At 32.2% G+C, this 25032-nt stretch overlaps 1 protein-coding gene and 1 long non-coding RNA gene across 4 annotated transcripts in view; one reads left to right on the top strand and one right to left on the bottom strand.

Annotated features, from left to right (window-relative positions):
* Window positions 1–25032, top strand: part of LOC106111378 — a 77338-nt gene that overhangs the window by 4023 nt on the left and 48283 nt on the right. The window lies entirely within an intron of this gene.
* The window catches only part of LOC106111380, a 57766-nt gene that overhangs the window by 21948 nt on the left and 10786 nt on the right, over window positions 1–25032 (bottom strand). The window contains exon 4 of the long non-coding RNA XR_001226165.1: window positions 22131–22234. This is a non-coding gene — a long non-coding RNA (uncharacterized LOC106111380). The remainder of the gene's footprint in view (window positions 1–22130; window positions 22235–25032) is intronic.

Below are 25032 nucleotides of genomic sequence, written 5' to 3'. Positions count from 1 at the left end.
AACTAAAAATCGAGTAGTGTGCGCTCCATTAAGGTCATAGGATTCAAAATGCGATAGTTTAGTCAAAGGCTCTAAAAGATTGACTACTACAATACACGTATACCGATATTGGGTTTTTTTAGTAAATAATTGCAAAATCTAAGTGACTATTTTCTAAAGAAGAGCCTTGAAACACGAAAAGCCACTATAGCTTTTATTCTCCTCAAATTATATTTATGCACACAATGTTATCATAAATTAAATTATTACTGGAATTACCGAGAAAAATCCTTACTAATAAATATGAAACTTTGGATGGATGTTGATTACTACATATCTTTAAAACAGCTTAATGGACCTCGATTAAATTAAGCATATGTAGATATAGAACATAGTCTGGAAAAACACATAGACAACTTATTTAGTTTGTTTTACATATACGCGGATGAAGTCGCGGGCATTAACTATTACTTAACACTAATCTATTTTGAATTTACAATTACAATTACAATTAATTATTCTATGTCGCTTAAATCATTTGGTTAACGTCACATTTTGCTGTATTTTTACTTCTGAATTTGCGTTAATAGTCCTCCTCCCGTTGATATCTGATAGGAAAAGTAGTCGTGTTGGCTGAGGTCGGCGTTCCGTTCATTCGGTCATCCATTCACCCATCGGTCAGGATTTCGACCGGAAGTACCTTATCAGGCGGCGGAGGTGACGTCACCAGCTACCAAACAATCAATGTGAGCCGAACGTGATTGTTATATAAATAAAAATTATTATTTTTCCAACCGCACTTCTCCGTAAAACAATGCAAATGTTTGACTTTTGGTACAATAAACGTTGTTCGTAAACATTACACATTTGCTGCAGGGGTCTTAATGCCCCTTCATTAAAGGAACAAGAGAGAGAAAAAAAGTAAAATCACCAAAGGCGGGCGCGCGCCGCGAACGCCGGCAATATTCAAATACTCTCACGGTTCTAACTGGAATCGCGTACGTGTATCATATATTACTTCCAATTGTCATTCCAAAAGGCTTTCCAATAAAAAATACATTTCCTAATTTACTCGGACCCGAATGTTGTACGCAGCATTGTGTCGGAACAATGGGGATTGACTCACGTCACGTGATTCATTCAAATTTCGAACGACGTTATTATCGAAAATCGAAAAACATACGTTAGCTATCGAACGCGAAATCATTTTAACTGACAGTTTATTATTTGATTTTTGAAACGCCCTGTATTTGCCAGGTTCTGTACCGTTTTATACAACTTTAGTAACCTATTTTAAGTCACTAGTTGATCCTGAAAGATGAATATAAAAAATTTATCTTTTTCTATTAGATGCTAGTTACAATTTAAAAAAGGCGTGTAAGTGTATCTGTAGAATTTCTATACAAAAATAAAATTACAATTATCTTTTATTATTCCATATTTGATGTGATGTCCGCGGATTCGAAGCCAAGAGAGACTAATTTAATATTCCATCTTTAAATATTTAAACTTGAAGGAATCATAAATAAACGTTTATACAATTCCGTTCAAAAGACATGCCGTTTATTGTTCTTCGGATTTAAAAAAAAATCGTTACATTCTCAAAACATTTAGACAGAAAAATTATTCGTTAGCAAAATGTACAGTATTTACCTCGGTAACTCAAACCTCGACAACATAAAAACCTCTATTACTCAAAAAATAATATGATTCCATCAGAGCCCAAAACCTCTGTAACATAGACCCTTGATAACATAAAACTTCTATAACTTGAAGTATTTTGTATTTCCCTTGGACTTTAACTTATCGAGGTTCTATCTTAATGTTAGATAGTCTTTGGTTACTTAAGCATTTCCTTAGTGTAGATTATAAAGGGAGAATCCCTTAGTGATTGTCAATATCTACCCGTAGTAAAACTCTACTCCTCCATTTGAATGAAGGAATCCTCTCCTTCAAACAACAGTTTGTTAGTTAGTTAATGTTTACTACACAGAGTTCTAGTCAGTACTAGAACTCTGTGTAGTAAACATTAGTAATTGATTTAACAACTATATTAATAAGGCTAGTTATTTTCAAAACATACAAAAATGCATTGAATGCAAGATTATGGCTCGAAACGAGCGGCCCTTGATACCGCGACTCGGCTCTATAAAAAGTTGGCGTTGCTTTATGGTCATCAAAGCATAGAGACAGATCCAATGAGTTTCTTACGTTTTTAATGATCTTCATTATGCCGTAAATCGATAAGTCGACTGTCTGATGTTTAACGTATTATAAATCATTTGAAAAATATCTAATGTCGATTCTAATAAGAATAGACAATTTGATTTAGTACAAACTGGTTTTTCACCTTATTTGTTCCTATATTCAATTGTGATTTTTATTTTTAAATCTTTGTTTGTTTGATTGTAATGGATGGCCGGTTTTAAAAATTTTTAACCGTTAGAAAGGTATCTGTAACATAGGCTATATTTTTAATTATTTTGAAATTTTGCGCGGACGGACTCGCGGGCAAAAGCTAGTAAAAATTAACTTAGTAATATTATAAATGTCAAAGTTTAAATGGAAGGATAGATGTATAAGATCTCCGGATGGGGGTCATCTTTAAACTATGGAAGAATACAAAGTCTACTAAGTTTGTATTTTATATCGCGCGGATGCAGTCGCAGGCAAACGCTAGTTAATAATTTATAAAGTTCGGCCTAGACTAATTTTAGAATAGTCTGGTCTAGACCTGCCTCGTATTATATTACTTTATACTATAATGTGATAAATGCGAAAGTTTAGATGGATGGATGGATGTTTGTTAGAGTTTGTAGCCCAAATGGCTGAACTGATCTCGATGAAATTTGGTACAGATAAAGAGGATAGTCTGCAAAACCACGTATGCTACGATTTTTTTTTAATCCAAGCTTACGGAGTCGCGGGTGAAAGCTAGCTAGTTGAAAAATGTAAAATTATGAATTAATTCCAAGTTCATTATGAAGCACACAAAGTTATATCCAATTACTTATAATGCCAGTCACACACGTATAGAAGAAATATAAATATAATAACAGATAAATAATAATATGCACGTATAAAGGCAGTGACACACTAAGTTGCAAGTCGCACCTGACGCAGGAACCGCGACACTACTTTCCTAGTTAGGACCGTTAGCGCTTTCCTGCCATTGTCTATGATAACCCTACTAAGTTGTGTTGTCATTTACAATGCTTTACTAATAAGAATATTTTTAAACTATTCAACTTTTCTTAAAAAAAACTATGGCTTATGTTACTGAGTGAAAATATAGTTTTCTAATGGTAAAAGAATTTTTAAAATCGGTCCGGTAATTTTTGAGTTTATGCGGTACACAAAAATACAAATCTTTCCTCTTTATAATATTAGTATAGATATGTTTATTCATACCCAGTTACAGGGTATTTATTTAATTTTTACGTAATATATTTAAGTACAAAATAGTTCCCTTGGGAATTTAAAACTTTAAGAGCTGGCAACCCTATGTACGTATAAATCGCCAATTTACAATTGTAAGTAACAATTAATGCACCGTACATGGGCCCATGCTCCGACATGACAGACGGACGGCATTAGTCCTGTTATGGACAGATCCTCTGAATTTGCTTTATTTATGCCCTTTATTATTGTTATTTAATGGTTTCTTACTCGGATTAAAGGAAACCTTTAAGTAGGAAATCGATGTATATGCAACCTCTTTGCTTTTGTTTTAACCGACTGATTAAAAAAAAAACATAAATTCGAAATTCAAATTATAGTAATTGTGGATCCTTAACAATAAAGCTTGGTTTGCATTATGCCAATACAGTATGTCTTTTTCGCTGGCTTTTTAAGGATTTCCAATCACTAACGCCAAATGGACTATACATCATGCCAATTGTAACGCTACTGCCCAACTGGCTTAATGTGAACCAAGCACGGGATCATTTTGTGACTAAATTACAAACTTATCGCAGTCTTTTCTTAAAGTATCGTATTTATTTAAGACAAATAAAGATTTATGTATGACAAGATCGAGGCGTGTTTCGCAAGAGAGCATGCCATTTTGTATTTTGTTAAAAATTAATGTTGAACAATAATTCAATTTTGTCATCGCGTAATAATTATCATAATAAACAGACACATCGGCGAGTCGTGAATCCAACTCGTCCCTTTCTTGTACTCCACCCGTCCCACACTTCCACACATGCGCCGCTTGTTAATTTATAAACAAACAATTTTCAATCTTATCACAATTGATTAAAGTTCATATTAGTTTTAACTATCAACACTTCAAGAATTCAGCTGCACGATTGCAGACAGTTTAAAAATGTAAGCTAACAGCATAAAAACAAAGTTGGAATTCGCTTGTTCATGAAAGAATGCCTTTCAGTATGAAATGCGAAATGGATTATTTTTTTAAAAATGGAATTAAGAAGAGACAATAACGCTCATTGTTTTTAAAGATGGCGGGCGGGACTCGTTCAAATATGAGAATATTATTCCGACATGCTTTAACATATAATTTTAATTTATGCATTTAATTTAAAAATTATTATGTTTGATCCTACAGCACAGTGGTTAAAATATGCAGCTGTTGCTCTTTGGCCGTGCATGTCAATTCCAAATTTAATTCTAAAAAAGAACGTAGTAAAAAATATGTAATTTAGTTTTGTGAGAGTTTTAATAGCATATACGTAAAGTGGACGATAAAAATCGATCAAGCAATAAATCTGGCTATAAAGTAATTCTAATTAAAAAAAAACAGGAAGCGGGGTATTTGATCTTTCTCCGTCTGATTCCTTTAAAAGTAATATATAATTAATAATTATAGATTTAAAAGCTTTATTTCCTGAATAACGAGTCGATTCTAGGACAAAACATTTATTCATTGCATAATGCCAAAATTCCACTTTTCTATTCAGCTTGCGGTAAAGTGGCCTTTAATTCTGTCTCTTTTTAATTACGTATTCCAAGGTTACATGCAACTCTTGAAATATTAGTTCCTATTAAATAGTGGATTACTACAAATACAGTTTGAAACCGTTAGGCCTAGGATATGTTGATAGATCAAGATTATTAAATCCTGTTGTACATTATTTTAATTGTTGATTAAATTAGAATTAATAAATAAGTATAAATAAAATCAAAAGTAAAATATTATAGTTACTATTTTTTATATCAATAAATTATAATATTAAAAATAGTAGATAACATAAAATGTGGTTATTAAAAAATACTGGCTGGTTAGACATAATCAAAAAGTTTTTGTCACATTAAAAAAATACTTACACTACAAGAGTCTTAAAGTAATAAGATAGGTTTAGGAGGGCACCTACCAATCAGAATAGTATTCGAAATAGTTTTCATATTTTTGGAGTCATAGAGAAAGCTGTCCTTTGCCCCCTTGGCGACTACATCATGGTACAGATTAAAAAATGCTCCTACACTATACAAATATCATCCAAAATATTTCGATGTCGTTACGTAAATCTTCTCGCTACCGTGATAGTCCCTTTATGTTTCTTGACATGTTCCATCTGTCACATAGATTACAATGACACGTCACACGCTTCCACAAACTTGTGTAGTAGTAATTTAAATAGAGCGATCCCTCAATTGGGGTTAATTCCCGTGTTTAAGGAATATGTGGAGTATAATTAGTGCTGATGTATACTCGAGACGGGCCTCAATAATACTAGTAAATTGATATAAATATGAAACGAAAACTTCGACTTAAAGAATTCGACACACAAAGGGTCAATAGATGGCGTATATCACAACTTTATAGAGAAAAGATTGGTGTATTTGTCCATAATAATGAAAGAGATATCCTTTTTTTTTATAAAAAAAAGATATTTTTTTTCGTATTATTTGTCTGAGAATGTAACCTACCATCAGAGTTTTATGACCAGTTAGCAAGCTATCACCGCTCTTTACAATGCAAATTGGACTAATAAATATTCATAAACATCAATACTGTATAGAATTAAGATATAATTCAGTTCGTATTGTTCTTGTATGCGATTAACATTTTATGGTCATTTAATTGATGTTCATTCATGTAAAAGGAATATTTATACAACAAACTAGTTAGCACACTTTATACCATTTAAGTTTATAAACAACATTCAAGTTCTCAGGCAAAGAATTATTAAAAAAGTAAAACATTTTCATAAACCAATTTTAGTCTTCGGCCAGTAACTAATGCATTCAATATTTAAAAACAATATAAAAAATAAAACACTGGCTGGTTATTAAGTGGTTAGATAAAATAAAAAATCAAATTTCGAATTCAATTTACAGATGATGCGTTCTAAAACTTCGATCCGGAAATTTCAAATATCCAACTAACAACATAAAGAGAGCACGTTTGCTACAGACGGCTCACAACGGCTTTTTACATTCGTGTAGTGTCGTCTTTTTTGAACACATATTCAGATGTGTAATGATCAATCTCCGGGCCTCGTTGAATAATAATAATGAAAGACTTTAAAAAGAAAGAAAAGAAAGAGATTTAGGAGGCATTAATGCATCGTTCACTAAACCGTTCGCTGTATGCTCTTGCGCATCCTCGGCGCATTAACACGGACGAACACTGCTCGCTTATGTATGTAACTTATATTGAAGCAGTTTGTTAGACCTCTTTGAGTGTATTCAAATTATACTTATTTCTATTTCATGTATCTTTCTTTTTGTTAATATTGAATGGATAATTTTTTACACATTTTGAAGTAAACGGATCTTACAGACACTGGTACATTATAGTCAAATAGCACATAAGCAACACTTGATTTCTTTTACTTGCGCGCAGACGAAATCGCGGACGAAAGCTAGTAAAATATTAACTCATTGAATTTTTTTGTAAAAAGCTATTAAAAGCTTATGAAGCTTAAACTTTTAAAAGTATGACTTAACTTTTATTACACAATGTAAGAACTGCTAAATCTTAGTCATTTTCAATATTTCCGTTCAAGTTTAAAGCTTAACATAGTAAACTAGCTATGTCTTAAGGGATAGAACACATTAGTAATCGAATAGCGGCTACATTAAACTTATTATTTATGTCAATAAAAAATCGGATATCGATAAAATTACTTTCACATCACTAGTACAAACATATGCGTTTGATTGACAGATCTCATAGCTCTTGATATGCGAACAGGAAATTGAGTGAATACAAACTTTATTTTAAAATTATGGGTAATACAAATTATATTTAAATAAAGAAATCTGAAAGGCCAAAAATTCGTGATTTGAAGTTATGCTTAGTTACACTCCAGTCCAGTGTTCGTTACCAGTGCTGGATTATAAATTAAAAAATGTAAACCCATACTGAAACCACTAGTTGCGTTCCAATATAGTCTAGCGCTGGAAATGACGCTGGCTGGAAAAAATAAAACTGAACATTTGTAATAAAACATAATATCGATAAAAAAGAACCAGAAATTACAAAATCTATGCTACTGGGTCCAAATTAAACAGCACCCTGTTTTAATTCTAATCACCATCTATTAGTTTTTTATTAAACCTTCGACAAATATGAGGTCCGTGACGCGCAATAAATTCTTTATACATTTTTAATTAAGATCAAAATATTGTACAATTTAGTTCGAGCTCGGGGTCAACACACTACCAAGTATCAGGACCGATTTATTGAGGTCCGTTGCGGTTAACATCGAGTTAGTGTATAAGTGTCTAGTTATATCGGTCACATTGTAACCACTCGGCATCACCCATCAATCAATGGGATCATATCTCCACGAAACCAGCCACGTTTAACATTATGATTTTATAAGTTTGACTAATATTTTATTCAAATTCTAAGGTTGATTGAATGTTTTTTTTGTTTGAGTTCATAGTTTTATGGTTATGAATCGGTAATAAATATTACAGTCATATAAAAAGTGTTTGCTATTACGAGTATAATGCTGTATTAACTATTTTAATAAATAAACCCATGGAACAATGTATAGTAAATTAGAGCGACATGGTACCTTTATTTCACACATAACTATATCATTTTAAGAGTTCTCGTAACGTTGTTGTTGCTTGATGTTACTATAAAAAAACATACAGACGAATTGAGTACCTCCTTCTCAAAAGAAGGAACTTCCCAAAGGAAGTGGGTCAAAAACAAAGTTCCTTCGACCTTCATATTAATGGCTTTAAAATGTCCCATTTCCATAGTACTATGGATACTAACATGGATTTTAGAATATATTTAAATAAAAAAGAAAGTAATATAATTTGAAGCGTTATCAAGATCTATTCCGACGTTCAGTCATCTCCCCACACGGCCGTCATAATCCATCTCGACGCGTTCGATATTTGAATCCACTTCGAATTTGGGCCGAGTTCGAAATATGAACTTTGTTACGTTTCGTTTTTCAATTGCTTCACTTACTTATATTTTGAATTTAGAACGACGCGCCCGAGATAAAGAGTTCAAACGATTTTTTTCTTTTCCATTTTGAAATTCGAAGTATTTTGAAACTGACAGTTATGTTGCCATGCTTTATCATTCAATATTCATGTTTCAATTAGGTATTTTTGAACAGGTTTTTTAGAGTAAAAATAAATAACTAGTACTTATCAGTAAGTACTAACCTTCGCAGTTAAACGTGAATCAGAGAACGGTCTATCGTGTCATTCTTGTGCGTATAAAAGGCGATAGAGAAATCGTCGTTTAGCGAATTCCGCTCGCGTGTCCCTTACGTAAGGCGCATTGTGCGCGGGGCCGACACGCGCCATTTTCACGTATTCGCAATAACGCGCGGCCACCCCGCGGCCACATTCTTTTACCAACACTCGATAGTTAAAAATTCAATTCCATTTAACTAAAACGTTCCTATATCGAATATTTTTTTTTTCAAATCAAATTTTATCATGCCAGCAAATTGAGTTTCATTGTTACTGGCAGCTGTTATTTTTATTTGGTTTGCGCTATTAGTATGTTTAAGGTTTTAATAGTGCACACACGATTTCTCGACACCTTTTTTAATTATACTATTTTTTTCTATATCCGATGAACGACAGAAAAGTATATAAATTTTTAAAACAAATAAATTTAGAATAATAAAAATAAAGAGTGTTTAAAAGCTATGCGAATTCTTACATAACTGTATTCAAACATATGCTATTTAATTTTAGCAACAAATGGTTTAGAATAGAAAATCATAAAGACAGATAGTTTTATATCCGAAATACATATTGACCGACGTACAAACAGCATGAACTACATTTAATTTGGCATTTCGCAGGCAGATGCATTTGTCATCGCAGCGGCAACTCGTAAATCTTATCTGCGACAGCTCGTTTTAAAAGCGGAAAAATCGAATAATCGTTAAATAACATCGATAAAGTCGAACGAAATAAATACACGAAACATCGATTTTATTAATGATTTTAATCGGCTCTTAAAATCAGAACTTAATTATCTTTTGGAGTTATTTCGGCATGTATTAAACCGCACAAAGTAATTTTGAAATTATTTTCATACACTTTTATATGACACTAGCTGTTGCTCGCGACTTCGCCCCCGTGAAATTAAGTAAATAGTACAAATATAACCTATTTTACTCAATGATAAAGTAGCTTTTTAATGCTGTAAGAATTTTTGAAATCAGTCCAGTAGTTTTTGAGTTATTTCTATACATACAAAACTCCAAAAATATATATCTTTCCTTTTTATAATATTAGTTATTAGGCACATATTATAAAATTGATAAATGCACATATAAGACCATATATTTAGTAAATGCACGTCGTGAAATTGTTACTCTATGCAAGCACGTGTCGTGCGTGTTAACTCGTCAAGGGTCATCTGAAGACAATGCTTGAAGCCTTACTGAGGCGCGCGGGGGGCGGGAGTTGTAATTATTCCCCGCTAGATGTCAGGCCACGCCCGCTATTGTGGTTCTAAATACGAGCTTTTATGGTGACTCCAAAGTTGCATATTCAGTGTTGAACCGTAACGCAGTTTGTTGGCTTGATAGTGATGTGACTCGATAATCGATATAATTTTATCGATAAGTATGCGACAAACTATTTGTTGAAAATTACACATCTATGTAAAGACACAGTGATACTGGTTTGTATTGCCTTAAAAATATCAAGGGAATAGAAAAAAAAACGATTTATTTAAAAGGTAACTTACATAAAATCAATTCATCAAACTTGCATCATAGTTCCGTAAAACCAATCCCCTATTACTAACCTGTCTATCTCAACATTCTAATTTTAAAATTCCACTCAAAGCTTTTTAAGCGGTTATTTCTCAAACGCGTGTTCAAAGTCAAACATATTCGTTGTAGGATTAGAATAAAATTATTGTATACGTGATGCATGGAGCAGATATGGATCAAAAAGTAGTGAGCGGTCTATCGCAAGTTAAAACGCGCCATCCATCTCAACTTATCTCGAGCACTCAAAATGTCTATTTTTAAGCGAAAACAAGCGGTTCGTCGGACGCGAGTAGGGTTACCATTTTTTTTTAATTTACCAAACGCCAGACATTTTATTACGAATGCCTATTTCTGAGTAAAAAAAACCTTTAAAAACTTTATTCATGGCTACATGGAAACAATAAAACGTTTTATTCGTCGCTTGTGCGCGCTCCGACTTGTTTTTGTTCCTGCTTATACAGCGAAATATTGAACAACTTATTTATAAGTTTATTTGTTTCTTATAACTTCTGTTGAACATGGATAACTGTCTTCGTATTTTTCCAATGTTACACTTTTAGAGATCATAAAATATTTACTAGACAAACCATTTATACTTTGGTATCTAGAGTAGTCTTGACGCGTCAAACTTCAATAGCATCTAATAAAAAGAGGGAATTCTCGTATAATCAAGAAAGATCTTCAAACTAAAGTTTCAAATCATCAAAAATATCTATGTTAAAATTCCGTAGAATTGCATTTTACGCACATTACTAAGAAAGTAAAAGAATAATTGACGAATTTAGATTGAGTCATATTAGTCATATTAGATTACTCATTTATAGGTAAATTTTGTTCAAATCTGATCTAATTATTTCTTTATTCTCTACATTTCTAATGCCTTATCTTTTTTTTTTTTGCCTAATCTAACAAACTTAGTTTAAAGTTAACCTCTAACTATGATACTCATATTCAGTTTGAATACTTTAACTTGGAGGACTCCTTTAGTGAAAGATGAGGTGATAAAGATGGATACCAACCAAGAAAAAAATCAAGTACAGATTTAAGTGCTCTTATTTATTTTATACTAGCTTTCCTGGCTATCCACTACGTCTATGCCAAATTTCATCAAAATCTGTTCAGCCGTTTAATCTACAAACTTTAACAAACATCCATTTAAACTTTTGCATTTATAATATAAGTATGATTCCAGTATAGCATGGTAACCCTAGAATCGGGGCAAATGTAAAAATTTCATATCTCGAACGGTCGTTACTGGTGGAATGATTGATTTTATTGCTACGAGTTCCTGAATTGATGTTTCGGAATCTCGTATCGTATCGGCTTTTTGCTCGCCCGTGTAAATATTCGAGGCCGCTCTTCAATTGATATTCAAACAATTACTGTCATAAAGTTCCAGCATATTCGACTTGAAACGCTGTACAAGACTTTGTAACACACTGTAGTTTGTTAAGGACTCACAGACTATAAATGCACAGGCTATAGTCATGGTATTTTGTGCCTCTTCGATTTTCACCATTATATGCTGTCGAACAGTTTGTAACAGTGGCGAGAATTCAAACTTTTGATAGAGATTTAATAACTGTCAGTAATATAAACAGATATGTTTATGTCGGAACTAACTATAGCTGTTATTTCCAATCAATGACCCATCCATTTTTAGAGATCAGTGTAAATAATTAGTTGCTAAACGTAATTTTATAAAATACATTTCTAGAGAAAAGAAGGACATATCTATTTTATTCTTATTTCCTTAAATAATTAAGTTAATTTTGGCGCTATAGTTTCTGGAATTACACTCATCCTTGTTGGAAAACTGAATAAACAGTTTGATGTTTTAATATTTCACAATCATATTTTTTATGTTGTCTTAATATAATTGGCTGAATTGACGGTAGATTGGTGCGGATTGTAAATCTTAATCAAGTACTTGCGAGTTTATTAAAGGATGTTACATTGGGTTTTATCTTGTTTTTAGGCGTTCTGCAGACGAACTTTAGTTGACACTTTATGAATATTTTAAAGTTGACAGTTGCTTCAACCAAGATTCCTGGCATAAAGAGGTAAGGAATTTTCGTCTTTTTGCGGTAATTGGTTAGGGAAACTAGCTATTTAACTTAGTCATTGTATACGTTTTCAATCATCCGGATTCGTTGAATTTAAACACCAAGGTAATCTGTTTCTTTAAAAGTTGCTGTAAAGCGCTTTACCATTTCTTAATTAACATTAAAAGTTTAACAATTTAACGATTTTTTTTTTATTATTTCCTTATTTATTAGTTAAAAATTTAAGAAAATCTAATTTCATTACGTATGACTTACAGACACACCAGATGTATCAATATTGAGTGGAAACAGCCGACCCAACGAGACTATCGATGTTTTTATTTATTTTTCTTAAACGCTTTATGAGTATGGACTGGCAATTGACTAATTTTAAACTGTAATGTACCCACACTCATTAATAATTCCAAATTATAAACAAATGCCTTTTATAGATTTTATAGAGTATATTTGTTTTTATAATTCTTATATTAATAGACCGTAATAAAAGAAATCATTCAATCTATACTATTATAATAAAGCGTAAACGCACACTTCTTTGTTACCTAAGATGTCAGCAATTACAGCATATTTTTGAATAATTCTTTTTTTTAATAAAAAAGCCCTACACCTACGTCATGTTTTAGGCTATATATTTTCACGCCGTTAAATTTAGGAGATAAATATTTTGGACAACCCGCATGGGGGATTGAGACCATAAGTTGCTGCCAACATCAAGAAAGTAAGATTGCTAAGGTTTGTCATGTCATGTCATTTTGACATTTGCTATAGATAATTTGACAACTATAAACAATAAAGTAAAATTTTCATAATCTCATGCGGATGAAGCCGCAGGGGAACAGCTAGTCATATTATATTTATGATTAAAACCAAGCTGTTTTATATAAGTTGGTAGAATTCTAATAGTTGATGTAAACGAATAAAGCACCAAGAAATGTTTGTCCGTTTTCTTGCTTTGTTTTTATTCTATTGATCGTATTAGAATTATTTCTGGTGGCAACACTTTTGCTGTAAATAACGTTCTAACATCGAAGTGTGTTGGTTGTGGTGGAACATAGATCAATCACTAGTATAAATTTAGATCTACAGAACATTGCACTGCTAAATACTTTTCCATCTATACTTCTATACTAATCTAATAAAGTGTAAACACACACTTCGTGACGTAAGATGTCAGCAATTACAGCATGTTTCTGAATAATTGTTACTTTAATAAAATGCTCTACACTTACGACACGCTTAAGGATATATATTTTCACGCTATTAAACTTAAAGGGTAAATAAATTGGAATAAAACCTTCGTGGGAAAGGGATCATAAACTACAAGCTGCCAATATTATAGAAGCAAGGTTATTATGGTATCGGTAATTTTGATATTTGCAATTGAGATATGACAAATGTAAAAATGAAATATTTTTTTTTATTTTTATCCGGATGAAGCCACACAAGAACAGCTAGTTTAATACTAGGTAAGATACTATGTATTTAATAAATAAAAACTTTCGATACAAGCAGTTGTTTGTGCAGTGTTCTAAGAAAAATGTATCGATAACAAAATTTCGAATACTCCAAGTCGCAAATTGATGAGGCTTGTTTTTCTTAGGTTGAATCAATTGAATCGCATTATATATATTATTTGCAGCTTGTTTGTAAAAAAATGATACGTTGTAAGTCTAAATATTCATTGTTTTCAATTTATGTTTTTTTGTTTTTGTGCATTGCTCGTTAATTGTTACTAGATCGAGATAGATAACGTCCGTTGGGCGTTCTGTAATCTAATGCTAAATGCACATTACTAATAAAGAGTTTGTTTAAACAATGTCGCAGGTTCGTTAAGAACCGATGCGTCCAATCACCAGCGGGCTTATGAATTTGGAATTTGCCCGTTTTTAGCCGCGCTCCCATTCCGCAGCGGCAAATTAAAAATGTAAGAATTCTCGCTTGCAGAAGGAATTTATATTTTATTTCATTTCATTAAAATCCGCCATCTTTTGTTTCCCCCGGGGCCGTCCCGATCGGAATTCATATTTTTCTGTGTTTTGTTTCAGTTTGCGAGCGGCGTATTGTTTTATTGTTGTGTCCTAAACGCTCCGTTTCTCGTCCCGGAGGGAGTAGTAATTATTTTCTTATTTTTGATGAATGCGCCCGTCGAATTTTAAGACGTCTTTTAGTGGCGATTAAGAGCGCGGTTATTATTCTGTTTTAGGGGCTCTATTCTGCTTTTCATTTGTGTGCGGGAATTAAAAAAAGAACGAGCGTGGCTGTCAAACTGACGTTTCGGTTTTGATTGCTTTCCATTGAAACGTTTGATACGCGTTACTATTAAACGGCACGTCGAGGCACAGATGATATCTTCGTTAAAATAATACTGGTAACATTTCACGTATGTGTCAGCCGCTTGCGTAAGACTTTCCGTCTCCCGACAACTTGGGAGATTACACATTACTCATCAATCTCAAATAGACTAGGCCAATCTATCTATTGTTCTCGTGACATTTAAACCAATTTATAAATACAACGACGTCTAATAAATTCTCTATCTATTTGCACGCTTAATTATAAATTTCTCTTCATGTCTGTGTAGATATGTGTCATTTTTTTAAGCTATAGCAGGCTAAGCAACTAAACTTAAAGGTTGGAATTAACAAAGCTTATTTATCTTTGATAATTTTCTAAATAATAATTTAGTCGGTTATTGTAATTTTCTAAAACGGACTGTATAATTAGCCGCGCAGCTATTATTATTGTAAGTTGTTACATTGCGGAATGATTAACGACATAGGGTTGAATATTGCATTATCTGTGCGTCGCACCTACTCGTATTTTGAATTTGGAATAGAACGCATTCCTAATTGTTTGTGTCGCGCTCGCTGGCATTTTGGCATACGCTCTAGCGCTATCGGCCGATGCGTTTTCGTATTTCGAACGTCGCTTTGTATTCGAATTTAGAAAAGAGGATTTATGTTATTTTGTTTTCTTTATGTCGTTGCACTTCATTGTGTGCTAATGTAATTGTTGCTGGCTGGTTATTGTGGTAAATATGAACGCTAGGGACGTTACGAAATGTCGTTCGGCATTCGCACGGACTATCGATCATGTAAGACATTTTGCTGTACCACATTCCATGATCCTCTTACTACAAAGAAATGCTTATAAAAATAAGCAATAATTATAATTAACAATGTAACTATCTTGCATTAGTAATTAGTGAGCGTTTAATTTTATCTTCATTAGGATGATTGTAAAATTTGCCAATACAAAGTACGTAAGTAAGATTATAAAAACAACTGACTTAATTACAATAACTTATTCTGGCAATACTTGACAGTATCGAATGGAGATCCGTGATCTCTACCTACCCTTCTAGGTAACGGGCATTAGTAGTTCGTCCACTTTTGTCTATACCTTAAGTGATTTATTACTTTGAATTTAAAAATTACTTTTAGTAATCTTATAACCAACTGTCTAGCACAAAAAGAATAATGTATAACATCGCATTAAAGCGTACGAACAAAAAAGGTAATTTTTCTTCACGAGAAAAATGTTGGCAACATTAAAAAGTCTAAAATAAATTCCAATGAATGTGTAGAATAGTCTTCAATAGTTTTATCAGATGTTCTCATCCAGTTTATCTACTAGGACGGGTAATTACGGCCGATGTCGCCTCTTGTGGTATTTATTGGGTAAAAAAAAACATTTAAAAAGATCGAAACGTTTTAAAATTGGTTCATTACAAATGTTCCTTATTATTTTATATTTATGTTCGAAGCATTGTGATGGTGACATTAACGATAATGATTGCCAACGTTATTGTTTTTTTTTTTTAATAATTTGCACAATTGACAGTTAAATTGCTAGTTAACAAGATAAAAATTATCTGCAGCGCAAATTTGGGTAATTATTATTTTGTAATTATTAGGGAAAGGATTATAAATAAAATTTGTATTTTTTTTTGTTAAAACGTACACCGAATTCATACGAAGTTGGTTATGAATTTAGTGTACAATTTCTTCGTCCTTGTGAACATCAATTTCAAAAGAAATTAGTGTACACTAAGGTTTACTATTCTACTCACATTTTTGTCGTGACGTATTTTTCTAATGACATTTTATTGATGTTCTTTGAACGATTGACGTAAACAATGTGTCAAAAGTTATCACCAAAGGCGTTGTATGACGCACTTAACATTTTCATGCAACTGGGACATAATAATGCAAGTAAACACAAATTGCATTCGGAAAGCATTGTGCTGATGCCAAAATAACATATTGCCAAAATTCGGATCTTGTACGGATTTATAGGCTATTTGCGTTTCATATAATTGTCACAGATATTTTTGTGTTATTTATATTATAAGGTCGAGACAATTGGCTTTTATGTATCACAAATAACATGATTTATAGTATTTTTTCCAGAAATTCAACTGAAAGAGTTACTTAAGACTGGGTTAAGCAGAATTTGCACACAAAACTAATCTACTAATTATTTACTTACTAGCTTATGCCCGCGACTCCGTCCGGGTGGAATTAAAAAAAAATGAATAGCTTATATGTTCTTCCAGAATATCCTCTACATCTATACCAAATTTCATCGAAATCCGTTAAGTCATTCGGGCTACAAACTTTAACAAACAAACATCCATCCATCCATCCATCTAAACTTTCATATTTATAATATTTATGATTGTTAAACGATTATCACTATAAAATGAGATTAATTATTGGCTGGAGATATTATTTTTGTTTTTATTGAAATGATTCCAATTTTAAAAATTAAAAAAAAAGTGTTCTAGAATTGAATGCATTCGATGTTCGAACGTCATCTAGAAATAGGGCGCGTTTGCAGCAATTATTTTAGGTCTGTCTTTCTGAAAATTGGCAGCCGTGTGAGATCTTTTGCGGGCGGTATTCGGTTGAGAAACCGTTGTGAACCCGTCCAGCGTAAAATGAGCCGCATCGCGCCCCCAAACCACAATTTATTGCATGCAACCGAGACAAGGGAGATGTGTCTCGTTTAAATGGACACGTTATATAAATAAAGTACTCCGATATGCGAATAATAGTAAGTTCATCCGTCTCGGTGCATTCAATGCGGAATCAAATGTTTTCATTTTTGTTTTTTATGCTCTAAATAATATTAGTAATATTTAATTATTTACATCAACCTCATAATGAGACTGGAATATATGCCGCGTGTAAAACACTGCTTTACAATCGACACCGTCAATCATAAAATCCAAGTAACACTAAAACAATACTTTATAAATTATTTATAAATGCAAGAACATCTCAAATAAAAGTTTCCTATCGGAATAAAATAAAAAAAGCAAAGCATCGTAAAGGTTCACTATCGCTATTAATTCCTCTACAATTTAATACCATAAAGAGAAATCGAAAAGAAAAAAGCCAACCAACGCCGTCGCGGGCTGAAAATTTACATTTGTAATCAGAGCCATTAGCGTCTACAATAAACTGCATTGACATGTGGGGGAGCGTGACGGAGCTAGCGCGCTAGACGGAGACCGGTAGCGATGGCGTAGCCTCAGCAGACAATAGCGGCGCGTGCGCAGAAAGAACGAGACGGATGTATGGGGATAGAAAAAGACGCGTGTATTTTCATTTCTTTCGTTTATTTTCAATAAAAGGTGCGTTCGGATATTATGCGTTTGCGAAAAATGCGTTCAGATTTATAGTTTCGCTTTCCGCGTAGTCTATTATCGTATAGCTGGACTGAATATTGTGCTCGTTGATTTTCGATGTTGCGTTGATATGCAAATGAACGTTATTTATTGATCCTTTTTACATTTTATTATCTGCATTTTTCATAAAAGTCGTTACAGCTCTATAAAGCTTTTGTTTGTACTGGTTCTTGATTGTAAATATTTCGACATGGTTCGAAAATGCGTGGTATAATTTTTATTGGTCTCTACTTAAATGTTATTATCAGAAATAAAGTTTTAACTACAAACATGCTATAAAATATAAAATAACGTCTATGAATAAACCACCTGAATTTAAGGAGGAATAAAACACAAATCGAAACATTTATATCAAGAGTTTGAAACTTCAACAATCGTAATGCATTTTGTCATAGATAAAGGAAGGGAATAAATCTTAGATATCCTCAAGTAATAAGTGACAAATACATAATTTATTTTATGACACAAAACAATGAAAATAACTCAGCATAATGTATAACAGAGCGGTTGGCAGGTGCGTCGTAGCAACACAAGAAACTGCGATTAATATGAAATACATTGCGCACGCACGCTTTTAATTAATATACTATTTTCAGTGTAAGATATTGTTAGTTACATTGTTACATTTTCTAGAGAATTCCAACTGATAAGAAGAGTCAATAGAATGCTAGTTACATTAAAAATACAATAGTTTTTTTACCAAAGAGTTAAAAATATTTTTTAAACATTTTTCGAAACAATTTCAAAATAGATATAGTTTCTATATCGAGCAAGTTAATTGAACATTATCGACAAGGTTTATTTACATTTTAATATTATTGTAATACTAAATAATGGTATTAAAAAAAGTAAGTAGCCTCTGTGTTCCTCCAGACTACGCTCTACGTGTCAAATTTCATCAAGATCGGTTCAGACGTTTAGGCTACAAACTCTTACAACCTTTCATCTAAACTTTCGCATATCTAATATTAGTAAGATTAGTAAGATAGATATTATTTTAGACAAATCACAGTAAAATTAACAGAGTATAAAAGGAAATGTACAAATCACGCGGGAACATCAAGTATCGTAACATAGAGAATTATTCGTAGCATTTGAAACAACAAAACGCTACATCGGAAATAGCCAGACGTCTGCCGCGTGCTCGCTTTTGTATGTTAGATGTTATTATAGTTTAATGTAATTTATAGAGAATTAGAAATTATTATTATTCTACGCGATATAAATGTTAAAATCTTAACAAGGCTGTCGTGGACCACATTCAGCCTTGGCGTCAAAATCTATACTAAATTATAAAGAAGAAAGATTTGTATTTTTGTATGTATTGAAATAACTCAAATACTACTTGGCCGATGTCAAAAATTATTTTACTTTTTATTTTTATTTTACGTAGACGTATTAGGCAACGCTTGTAAAATGAAGTAAGAAGTAAAGTAGATTGCGAATATAATTGGATGGATTTTAGAGTCAGGCAGATGTGAAAATTAGGAAATGGTAATTAGGAAATAGCAGATGAAAACCCGTAGTTTCTAAGATTTTTATGCATTAGTAGCGATCCGCTTTAGCAGCAACAAAATTCTTATATTTTTTCCGCCTTACAAAGATTTTTTGTTTAAATGTTTTGGGAGCCTCTTAAGTATAATAAAAAGTCTTTCCTCTTATAATGTCAAAACCATACATCTACGAGGATATTATGTACAAGTAAATTGGTTAAATAAAACTTTACTCGACAAGATTATTTATCTGTGTACAAAGTTCTATAAACGCTTTGATAAATCTGTCGTCTGTCGATTTGAATTAGGAACGAACGCTTTACTTGTATTTGGAATACATTTCGCGCCAATATCAGTCGTGTTGTCGAATTGAATTTCAAATTCTCGTTCCATGAATTGAATCGTAGTTAATTTATGATTATCACTATCTAATAATATATATTTACTTCCTTAGTTTTGATAATTACGTTTAGAACAGGCGTTCAGCTTTGACTGAACTGTCACACAACTGTTCTGGGATTATCGATTGTTTCGCAGCCAATTTATCTGTTTGCACAACTAAAAATCGAGCAGTGTGCGCACCATATAAGCTCATAGTAATGAAAGTGAGACCAAACAATTGTTCGATAGTTAAAGTACCAAATAGGATGGTAACTATATGGTTATTAGATATAAATAAGTCTAACAGACAGTAGCTTCCTCTTCATAGAGTTGCAGTAATTGTGAATCTAGTCATGCTGTGACCGTCGCGGGCAGACACCTCGCATCTGGGACGCTATTGGCATAATATCGTAAATAAGACACGACACAAACGTTCACCGTTTCCTAATCATATTCAGGTGAAGTACCATCGTTAGTTAATCATTGGTTAAACGTATGACGTATAACTGACGGTTATTTTATTCTAATTTGTATCTGTACTATTCCAGGAGTCAAACTTTAAGCGCTTGTTGTTAATGCTTGATTGTTTAAATCGTACAAATATTTCACGCGGACGATGTCGCGGGTTAAAGCTAGTAGTCTATTAAATTTTATTTTATAGCCGCACAATGGTATACTCTAGTCGTTTATATTTACTAAGTAAGACTTTAAGTGAAGATTTTTCTATTAAATGTACATTAAGGGTCTGCTAAGAGGATTTTTTTATGTGAGAATTAATCTGGACCTAACATGATATTTGAAAGGATTTTTTTTCTTATTGTGACATATTTCAATAGGGTTATTTAATATTAATTTCGTTAATAAAAGTGAATTATACATTTTTTGTATATTTTAGTTATTTATATGTTCAAAGAGCGCTATATTCTACAGTAGAGGCGCGGTAATCCATACACTTTACAACACAAGTGATCATAAAACCGTCGTAAACTGTACTGGCTATAAACACCGCATTTCCCCCACTTTGTAACCTTTACATGAACATTTAAAGGGGATAAAATTTAATGAACCTCTATTGTAATATTAAGCAATTGTTTTAAGAAGTTATAGGAAATCTTCTGATACTTCTAAAGATAATTTATGAAACCTTAAATATATGCAGATGTGTATTAAATATGACTAAATAGTTTTGGCCGCGACTACATTCGTAAATTAAAAAAAATAGTAAATGTTATGTTTTACGTCTCTAACAAATTTCATTACTTTTTATAGCGTAGTACCAATTTTCCGGAAATTTAATTTTGTATTAAAAATTAAAAAAAATCAAGATCCGTTTAGAACTTTTTGATATATAATAACAAATATCATTAAAAAAAGTAATAATAATATCAAGTTTAACGTAAGTTTTTAAACGTTGTCCAAAATTACATTCATATTCTCATTAAAAAATAACTCAATAAGAAATACTGAGAATTTAACGCAATCATAAAGAATTTTAAAACATTATTGATGCAAAGTAAAACAAACCGACAAATAATCAATATTTGTGATTGTCGCCTCTTTGTCTTTAACAATGCATTCGACACTTCCTTCGATCTTATCAAAATTATAACCAACGTAAGAATATTGAGATTGGATTCTCCGGTTTCGAGATTATATTGTAAATGCCTTATCATTAGTGTTTTTAATTTTAAACTACTCATTTCTTTCAGTTTGGGAAATAGCAAGGGTTTCCTCAAGGAACTTAACTCGGGCCAATCTTAATTAAATTTAATTTTCTGGTGTTTCTAGAGCGACAGCGTCTAATTTATTAATTCAAATTTTGAAGATATCTAGAACTCATTTCTGGAACAATCCTTTATGCGTAGATCACTATTAAATTCCATCATATGTAACTAAATTCACAAAAAACATTTGAAGGTGTGTGTTTTTCAGAAATACCTCAGTCAACTTTTTTATGTCCCTAGAAGGTGTCAATGAACTATCTTGTACTCTGTATAATGTACTCTGAGTTGAACTTAATTCGATTAGGTTAGAGTTTGTGATGCTTCATAAATGTAGATTGAATATGACATAATTTTGACATCGAAATACAGAAGGTATTATAGCAATTTGGCTCTAGACTAACTAGCAATAAGATTCAAAGTCGCATATCGTCATTATTTAACACGTCAATGAATTAAAATAATATTTAAGCAAATACCGATCTTTACGTCTTGGATATAATGATTAATATTGCTTGAATATCTAACACCTTGTTACCGAAATGTATAATAGAAACAAACAATTTTATGTCATAACGTGTGTGAAATAAGGTTTAAAATAATTTTACCTGGAGCTTGTCTAACACAGCTGGTCAAACCCAACATTTTTTTGAACTGTCACATCTAATGCGTAAGATTACGACGGATCGACGTAACTATTCAACTGCACATCCTGTAAATGAAAATAAGATGCATTTTAACATCCATTACTCATTTCGTTAGCAATACCAGCACACTGGTCTATCTAAAACGAGCAATTTATAATAAACAATGCGGTTACACTTCCTAACCGCATGTTTCCCTTATTCCTGTGTAAGGACGTTCACCCGAATTTTTTTCCACGTAACTGATCCTTTTTTTTTGTTCCGGTGTTTTTTCTTCGTCTTTAATTGTAAAGGGTTTTGTTAAGATAATGTTGACAAGTCATTTTGATTAATTGTGATATTTCTTTTGTATTTCTTATTGGAATATTTTCTCATTTATGTTATTCATTTCGTTTTTAATTTATATAGATGCGATAAGTTCTTAAAAGTTGATAAGTGTAATTAAGTTATATTCAACTTAATAAATTGGAAGTCAATATCTTTAAATATAATATCGAAGACAGCAAAAATTACTTAGAAAACGACTGATCATTATCAAATCTATTTTGAGTAAATATTAAAAGTTTAAATAAGTAAAAACCATCTATAATAGTTTAGAAGCTTTAAATGGATTTTATTAAACCCCTTTTTTAATCAACAAAACACGCATTGATCAATTCAACATTACTACACCCGCATACAGAATCTTACAAAAGTAACCCTTTGTCCCGAAATACACCCACATTACCCTCGCCCTAAGCTAAAAATTGTTCCAGAAATATTAAAATAGTCAAAAGAGTTAAAATTAAAAAAGGGAGGGTAGTCACAAAAAACGTATAATCCCAAAACCAACACAGCTGAATGATTCTTACAATGACTAGTTCGTATTGAATTTTAAAACGAGTTAGAGCTTTAAAGCGCTTGATGCAGACGAGTTACAGCGATATTTAAAAATGCTTGTTGAAATAAAAGAAATTGTTATAAAACAACAAATATTGAAATAATAGCTTTCGAATGCGACTCCCTCCGCATGGAAGTAAAAAAAGAAAAGTAAGTATGTGTTCTTCCAGACTATCCTCTACATCTATACCAAATTTCATCGAGATCCGATCAGCCGTTTACGGTACAAACTCTAACAAATATCCATCCATCTAAACTTTCGCATTTATAATATTAGTAAGAATTAGTAAGATATTCCTAGGTGATTATTAAATACGTTATGTTAGTTAAATCAAATTCAAATATACGGATAGTAATTTCTTTGTTCGAAATTCAAATATCATTTTTATTCGCAGTGAAACATTTTATTGAATCCGATCGAAAAGCACTGGCAACAAAGGAAGCCGCATGACGAGAGCAATTTAAAAATGGTGGGGTTTCGCTTTTAGTTCCAATTTTAAAAAATGAGCCTGCGACGAGTGATTTGACGATTCAAACGGATCGCAGGACGCTATGCGAGAGGGCGCTATTATTTAAAAAAGGGTAAAATGTTACATGCATGTCGATTTAAACTTTGTAATATGGACATAGATGGTTTATCTATAAAATACAAGTAAATACTGATATAGAATTATTTGTGTTAATTTTTACCTTATCCATTTGAAAATATATTTTCTCACAAAATTCTTCGTTTCGTATGTTATGTTACATCTGATATAACGTTCATATGACGCACATACCGAAATTATTACTCAATATATTTAAAACCATGTGCCTGCAACAAAATTTCAATACAAATTCATTCAAAGCAGATTGTGATTTAATGAAAGAATGCTCTCAGTTCTAAAATTAACAGCTCGAGAGAAAACAGATTTTGAAATGTTCCCATCCACTTGAAAGTATATTACACTTTTAAGTAATTTCTCCTCTGTGCATAAACCCCTCGCGCGTTCGCTCCGGAATAATGCCCACGCACACATCGCCCGGCCGCAGATGTTGATTCCATAAAATAATATTTCATGTAAAGTACTAATCCGACTGAGGGCGGAAGGATTGGGTTCTATTTTAAAATTTTATAATTTAATGCAGTACACACACACTTTGAACCCCTTCTTTACATTTCACAATGACTTTTAACGTACTTTTTACTTTTAAAAACATAGATCAACAAAACCATCAAAGATTAAAAGGAAGCACAAAGAGACAATTCGCATTTAACCTTTAAACTCGTTTACATCCCTAGTGGCCATTCATCAATTAAATTTGACGCAGGACCTTGTTAAGAAAAGGGTATAAAAAAAAAATAAATCTCGAATCGAGTTTAAAAAGCTCCGTTTCGAAGTAAAGAATGTTGTGTACAATCTGGGGTTCGGACAAAAAAGTGACAACAGATAAAAAAAGGGAACACAACACGGCCAAAGAACAGATTATCAGCGCTAAAAGGGTTGCTCCCGCGCTCTCCTCCTTTTGTTCCTTCCAAATTCAAACTCCGGCTCCGTACAAGGCGCGTTCGAATGCGGATTCTATTTTTGAATATTCTACCGAGAATTTTTAATTAATGCCGCTCGGCTTCGCTCGTATAGTAATACTAGTGATATATTACGACTTTGCTTGTAATATTATTTTTATTATTTTTTTTGGTCTAGTAAGATTAATTCAAAACTAATTGGTAACGTGGGACATTTATCAAAAGTGTCGACACGTATCAGTAATTAATTTTAATGAGATTCAAATTGACTTAAAATTTATCGTGAATCCCTGAAATATTTTGTAATACATTAATAAAATAAAGGTACAAAATTAAATGTTCGACAAACACAAAAAGACATGGCAAGTTTTATTATATCTGTATCGGTTCGCAATTCTTTTTAAATCGAGTCGATACACAATTTTTGCGTTCGATTTCTGCTTTTTTATTTATGTTGTGCGATAATGACGTTTCGCTTTA

Source organism: Papilio polytes, unplaced genomic scaffold (assembly GCF_000836215.1).
Source record: "Papilio polytes unplaced genomic scaffold, Ppol_1.0 DF824169.1, whole genome shotgun sequence".
Classification (NCBI taxonomy): Eukaryota; Metazoa; Arthropoda; class Insecta; order Lepidoptera; family Papilionidae; genus Papilio; species Papilio polytes.
The sequence above is the reverse complement of the archived record's forward strand: the minus strand, read 5'-3'. Positions and strand labels throughout refer to the sequence as shown.